The sequence below is a fragment of the Syngnathus scovelli genome, unplaced genomic scaffold (assembly GCF_024217435.2).
Source record: "Syngnathus scovelli strain Florida unplaced genomic scaffold, RoL_Ssco_1.2 HiC_scaffold_304, whole genome shotgun sequence".
In the NCBI taxonomy this organism is placed as follows: domain Eukaryota; kingdom Metazoa; phylum Chordata; class Actinopteri; order Syngnathiformes; family Syngnathidae; genus Syngnathus; species Syngnathus scovelli.
In genome coordinates, this window is record NW_026061396.1 from 26,340 (window position 1) to 32,617 (window position 6,278).

Sequence of the window (6,278 nt, forward strand, 5' to 3'; positions counted from 1 at the left end):
GAACAAGTGAAAAATCGGCCTCTTCCCCTGGAAGTCCGGCCGAGTTAAGGCAAATATTTCCTAAGTGCCAACGGCTGCTCCGCCGTAAAGCGTCCGACTCGGCTGGTTCCCGATGTCGGCCAGAATAAGTGGAAATTCGGCCTCTTCCCCTGGAGGTCCGTTCAAGATTAACGAATATTTTCTAAGTGCCAACGGCTGCTCCGCCGAAAAGCGTCCGACTCGGCTGGTTCCCGATGTCGGCCAGAACAAGTGAAAATTCGGCCTCTTCCCCTGGAGGTCAGTTGAAGTTTAACGAATATTTTCTAAGTGCCAACGGCTGTTCCGCCGTAAAGAGTCCGACTCGGCTGGTTCCCGATGTCGGCCAGAACAAGTGAAAATTCGGCCTCTTCCCCTGGAGGTCAGTTGAAGTTTAACGAATATTTTCTAAGTGCCAACGGCTGTTCCGCCGTAAAGAGTCCGACTCGGCTGGTTCCCGATGTCGGCCAGAACAAGTGAAAATTCGGCCTCTTCCCCTGGAAGTCCGGCCGAGTTAAGGCAAATATTTCCCAAGTGCCAACGGCTGTTCCGCCGTAAAGGGTCCGACTCGGCTGGTTCCCGATGTCGGCCAGAACAAGTGAAAAATCGGCCTCTTCCCCTGGAAGTCCGGCCAAGTTCGGCGAATATTTCCTAAGTGCCAACGGCTGTTCCGCCGTAAAGAGTCCGACTCGGCTGGTTCCCGATGTCGGCCAGAACAAGTGAAAATTCGGCCTCTTCCCCTGGAAGTCCGGCCGAGTTAAGGCAAATATTTCCTAAGTGCCAACGGCTGTTCCGCCGTAAAGAGTCCGACTCGGCTGGTTCCCGATGTCGGCCAGAACAAGTGAAAAATCGGCCTCTTCCCCTGGAAGTCCGGCCAAGTTCGGCGAATATTTCCTAAGTGCCAACGGCTGTTCCGCCGTAAAGAGTCCGACTCGGCTGGTTCCCGATGTCGGCCAGAACAAGTGAAAATCCGGCCTCTTCCCCTGGAAGTCCGGCCGAGTTAAGGCAAATATTTCCTAAGTGCCAACGGCTGTTCCGCCGTAAAGAGTCCGACTCGGCTGGTTCCCGATGTCGGCCAGAACAAGTGAAAATCCGGCCTCTTCCCCTGGAAGTCCGGCCGAGTTAAGGCGAATATTTCCTAAGTGCCAACGGCTGCTCAGCCTTAAAGTGTCCGACTCGGCTGGTTCCCGATGTCGGCCAGAACAAGTGAAAATCCGGCCTCTTCCCCTGGAAGTCCGGCCGAGTTAAGGCGAATATTTCCTAAGTGCCAACGGCTGCTCAGCCTTAAAGTGTCCGACTCGGCCGGTTCCCGATGTCGGCCAGAACAAGTGAAAATCCGGCCTCTTCCCCTGGAAGTCCGGCCGAGTTAAGGCAAATATTTCCTAAGTGCCAACGGCTGTTCCGCCGTAAAGGGTCCGACTCGGCTGGTTCCCGATGTCGGCCAGAACAAGTGAAAAATCGGCCTCTTCCCCTGGAGGTCCGGAACATTTTGGCGAATATTTCCTAAGTGCCAACGGCTGTTCCGCCGTAAAGTGTCCGCCTCGGCTGGTTCCCGATGTCGGCCAGAACAAGTGAAAATCCGGCCTCTTCCCCTGGAGGTCCGGAACATTTTGGCAAATATTTCCTAAGTGCCAACGGCTGCTCCGCCGTAAAGTGTCCGACTCGGCCGGTTCCCCCGGTCGTCCAGAACAAGTGAAAATCCGGCCTCTTCCCCTGGAAGTCCGGCCGAGTTAAGGCAAATATTTCCTAAGTGCCAACGGCTGCTCAGCCTTAAAGTGTCCGACTCGGCTGGTTCCCGATGTCGGCCAGAACAAGTGAAAATCCGGCCTCTTCCCCTGGAAGTCCGGCCGAGTTAAGGCGAATATTTCCTAAGTGCCAACGGCTGCTCAGCCTTAAAGTGTCCGACTCGGCTGGTTCCCGATGTCGGCCAGAACAAGTGAATATTCGGCCTCTTCCCCTGGAGGTCCGGAACATTTTGGCAAATATTTCCTAAGTGCCAACGGCTGCTCCGCCGTAAAGTGTCCGACTCGGCTGGTTCCCGATGTCGGCCAGAACAAGTGAAAATCCGGCCTCTTCCCCTGGAAGTCCGGCCAAGTTCGGCGAATATTTCCTAAGTGCCAACGGCTGTTCCGCCGTAAAGAGTCCGACTCGGCTGGTTCCCGATGTCGGCCAGAACAAGTGAATATTCGGCCTCTTCCCCTGGAGGTCCGTTCAAGATTAACGAATATTTTCTAAGTGCCAACGGCTGCTCCGCCGTAAAGCGTCCGACTCGGCTGGTTCCCGATGTCGGCCAGAACAAGTGAATATTCGGCCTCTTCCCCTGGAGGTCCGTTCAAGATTAACGAATATTTTCTAAGTGCCAACGGCTGCTCCGCCGTAAAGCGTCCGACTCGGCTGGTTCCCGATGTCGGCCAGAACAAGTGAAAATTCGGCCTCTTCCCCTGGAGGTCAGTTGAAGTTTAACGAATATTTTCTAAGTGCCAACGGCTGCTCCGCCGTAAAGCGTCCGACTCGGCTGGTTCCCGATGTCGGCCAGAACAAGTGAAAATTCGGCCTCTTCCCCTGGAGGTCAGTTGAAGTTTAACGAATATTTTCAAAGTGCCAACGGCTGCTCCGCCGTAAAGCGTCCGACTCGGCTGGTTCCCGATGTCGGCCAGAACAAGTGAAAATTCGGCCTCTTCCCCTGGAGGTCCGTTCAAGATTAACGAATATTTTCTAAGTGCCAACGGCTCTTGCGCCGAAAAGCGTCCGCCTCGTCTGGTTCCCGCGGTCGGACACAAAATGTGTCAATTCGGCCTCTCTGAGGTACCAGGGGTAGGCTTTATGTACTTGGTCCCCCCACTTAGTGTACTCATCACTTTACCCCCCTTTCGCAAAATATAGTCGGCACGTATGTGCAGAACTGTTTATTTTCATTTTAAAAATTGTCTAAGTGCCAGCGGAAGCTGTCACACGAACTGTCCTAGCTACCACGGTGCCCATCCCGGGCAGTGACGGCAAAAGGCCGATGTGTGTTTATGGAAGTCTGAATAATTTCTAAGTGCCAACGGCTCAACCGCCGTAAAGTGTCCGCCTCGGCTGGTTCTCCCGGTCGGCCCGAACGAGCGAAAATTCGGCCTCTTCCCCTGGAGGTCCGGAACATTTTGGCGAATATTTTCAAAGTGCCAACGGCTGCTCCGCCGTAAAGTGTCCGCCTCGGCTGGTTCCCCCGGTCGGCCAGAACAAGTGAAAATTCGGCCTCTTCCCCTGGAGGTCCGGAACATTTTGGCGAATATTTTCAAAGTGCCAACGGCTGCTCCGCCGTAAAGTGTCCGCCTCGGCTGGTTCCCCCGGTCGGCCAGAACAAGTGAAAATTCGGCCTCTTCCCCTGGAGGTCCGGAACATTTTGGCGAATATTTCCTAAGTGCCAACGGCTGCTCCGCCGTAAAGTGTCCGACTCGGCTGGTTCCCCCGGTCGGCCAGAACAAGTGAAAAATCGGCCTCTTCCCCTGGAAGTCCGGCCGAGTTAAGGCAAATATTTCCTAAGTGCCAACGGCTGCTCAGCCTTAAAGGGTCCGACTCGGCTGGTTCCCGATGTCGGCCAGAACAAGTGAAAATTCGGCCTCTTCCCCTGGAAGTCCGGCCGAGTTAAGGCAAATATTTCCTAAGTGCCAACGGCTGCTCCGCCGTAAAGCGTCCGACTCGGCTGGTTCCCGATGTCGGCCAGAACAAGTGAAAATTCGGCCTCTTCCCCTGGAGGTCCGTTCAAGATTAACGAATATTTCCTAAGTGCCAACGGCTGTTCCGCCGTAAAGAGTCCGACTCGGCTGGTTCCCGATGTCGGCCAGAACAAGTGAAAAATCGGCCTCTTCCCCTGGAAGTCCGGCCGAGTTCGGCGAATATTTCCTAAGTGCCAACGGCTGTTCCGCCGTAAAGAGTCCGACTCGGCTGGTTCCCGATGTCGGCCAGAACAAGTGAAAATCCGGCCTCTTCCCCTGGAAGTCCGGCCGAGTTAAGGCAAATATTTCCTAAGTGCCAACGGCTGTTCCGCCGTAAAGGGTCCGACTCGGCTGGTTCCCGATGTCGGCCAGAACAAGTGAAAAATCGGCCTCTTCCCCTGGAAGTCCGGCCGAGTTCGGCGAATATTTCCTAAGTGCCAACGGCTGTTCCGCCGTAAAGAGTCCGACTCGGCTGGTTCCCGATGTCGGCCAGAACAAGTGAAAATCCGGCCTCTTCCCCTGGAAGTCCGGCCGAGTTAAGGCAAATATTTCCTAAGTGCCAACGGCTGTTCCGCCGTAAAGAGTCCGACTCGGCTGGTTCCCGATGTCGGCCAGAACAAGTGAAAAATCGGCCTCTTCCCCTGGAAGTCCGGCCGAGTTCGGCGAATATTTCCTAAGTGCCAACGGCTGTTCCGCCGTAAAGAGTCCGACTCGGCTGGTTCCCGATGTCGGCCAGAACAAGTGAAAATCCGGCCTCTTCCCCTGGAAGTCCGGCCGAGTTAAGGCAAATATTTCCTAAGTGCCAACGGCTGTTCCGCCGTAAAGGGTCCGACTCGGCTGGTTCCCGATGTCGGCCAGAACAAGTGAAAAATCGGCCTCTTCCCCTGGAAGTCCGGCCGAGTTCGGCGAATATTTCCTAAGTGCCAACGGCTGTTCCGCCGTAAAGAGTCCGACTCGGCTGGTTCCCGATGTCGGCCAGAACAAGTGAAAATCCGGCCTCTTCCCCTGGAAGTCCGGCCGAGTTAAGGCGAATATTTCCTAAGTGCCAACGGCTGTTCCGCCGTAAAGGGTCCGACTCGGCTGGTTCCCGATGTCGGCCAGAACAAGTGAAAAATCGGCCTCTTCCCCTGGAAGTCCGGCCGAGTTCGGCGAATATTTCCTAAGTGCCAACGGCTGTTCCGCCGTAAAGAGTCCGACTCGGCTGGTTCCCGATGTCGGCCAGAACAAGTGAAAATCCGGCCTCTTCCCCTGGAAGTCCGGCCGAGTTAAGGCGAATATTTCCTAAGTGCCAACGGCTGTTCCGCCGTAAAGGGTCCGACTCGGCTGGTTCCCGATGTCGGCCAGAACAAGTGAAAAATCGGCCTCTTCCCCTGGAAGTCCGGCCGAGTTCGGCGAATATTTCCTAAGTGCCAACGGCTGTTCCGCCGTAAAGAGTCCGACTCGGCTGGTTCCCGATGTCGGCCAGAACAAGTGAAAATCCGGCCTCTTCCCCTGGAAGTCCGGCCGAGTTAAGGCGAATATTTCCTAAGTGCCAACGGCTGCTCAGCCTTAAAGTGTCCGACTCGGCTGGTTCCCGATGTCGGCCCGAACGAGCGAAAATTCGGCCTCTTCCCCTGGAGGTCCGGAACATTTTGGCGAATATTTCCTAAGTGCCAACGGCTGCTCCGCCGTAAAGTGTCCGACTCGGCTGGTTCCCGATGTCGGCCAGAACAAGTGAAAATCCGGCCTCTTCCCCTGGAAGTCCGGCCAAGTTCGGCGAATATTTCCTAAGTGCCAACGGCTGCTCCGCCGTAAAGAGACCGACTCGGCTGGTTCCCGATGTCGGCCAGAACAAGTGAAAATTCGGCCTCTTCCCCTGGAGGTCAGTTGAAGTTTAACGAATATTTCCTAAGTGCCAACGGCTGCTCCGCCGTAAAGTGTCCGACTCGGCTGGTTCCCGATGTCGGCCAGAACAAGTGAATATTCGGCCTCTTCCCCTGGAGGTCCGGAACATTTTGGCAAATATTTCCTAAGTGCCAACGGCTGCTCCGCCGTAAAGAGTCCGACTCGGCTGGTTCCCGATGTCGGCCAGAACAAGTGAAAAATCGGCCTCTTCCCCTGGAAGTCCGGCCGAGTTCGGCGAATATTTCCTAAGTGCCAACGGCTGTTCCGCCGTAAAGAGTCCGACTCGGCTGGTTCCCGATGTCGGCCAGAACAAGTGAAAATTCGGCCTCTTCCCCTGGAGGTCCGTTCAAGATTAACGAATATTTTCTAAGTGCCAACGGCTGCTCCGCCGTAAAGCGTCCGACTCGGCTGGTTCCCGATGTCGGCCAGAACAAGTGAAAATTCGGCCTCTTCCCCTGGAAGTCCGGCCGAGTTAAGGCAAATATTTCCTAAGTGCCAACGGCTGCTCAGCCTTTAAGTGTCCGACTCGGCTGGTTCCCGATGTCGGCCAGAACAAGTGAAAATCCGGCCTCTTCCCCTGGAAGTCCGGCCGAGTTAAGGCAAATATTTCCTAAGTGCCAACGGCTGCTCAGCCGTAAAGGGTCCGACTTGGCTGGTTCCCGATGTCGGCCAGAACAAGTG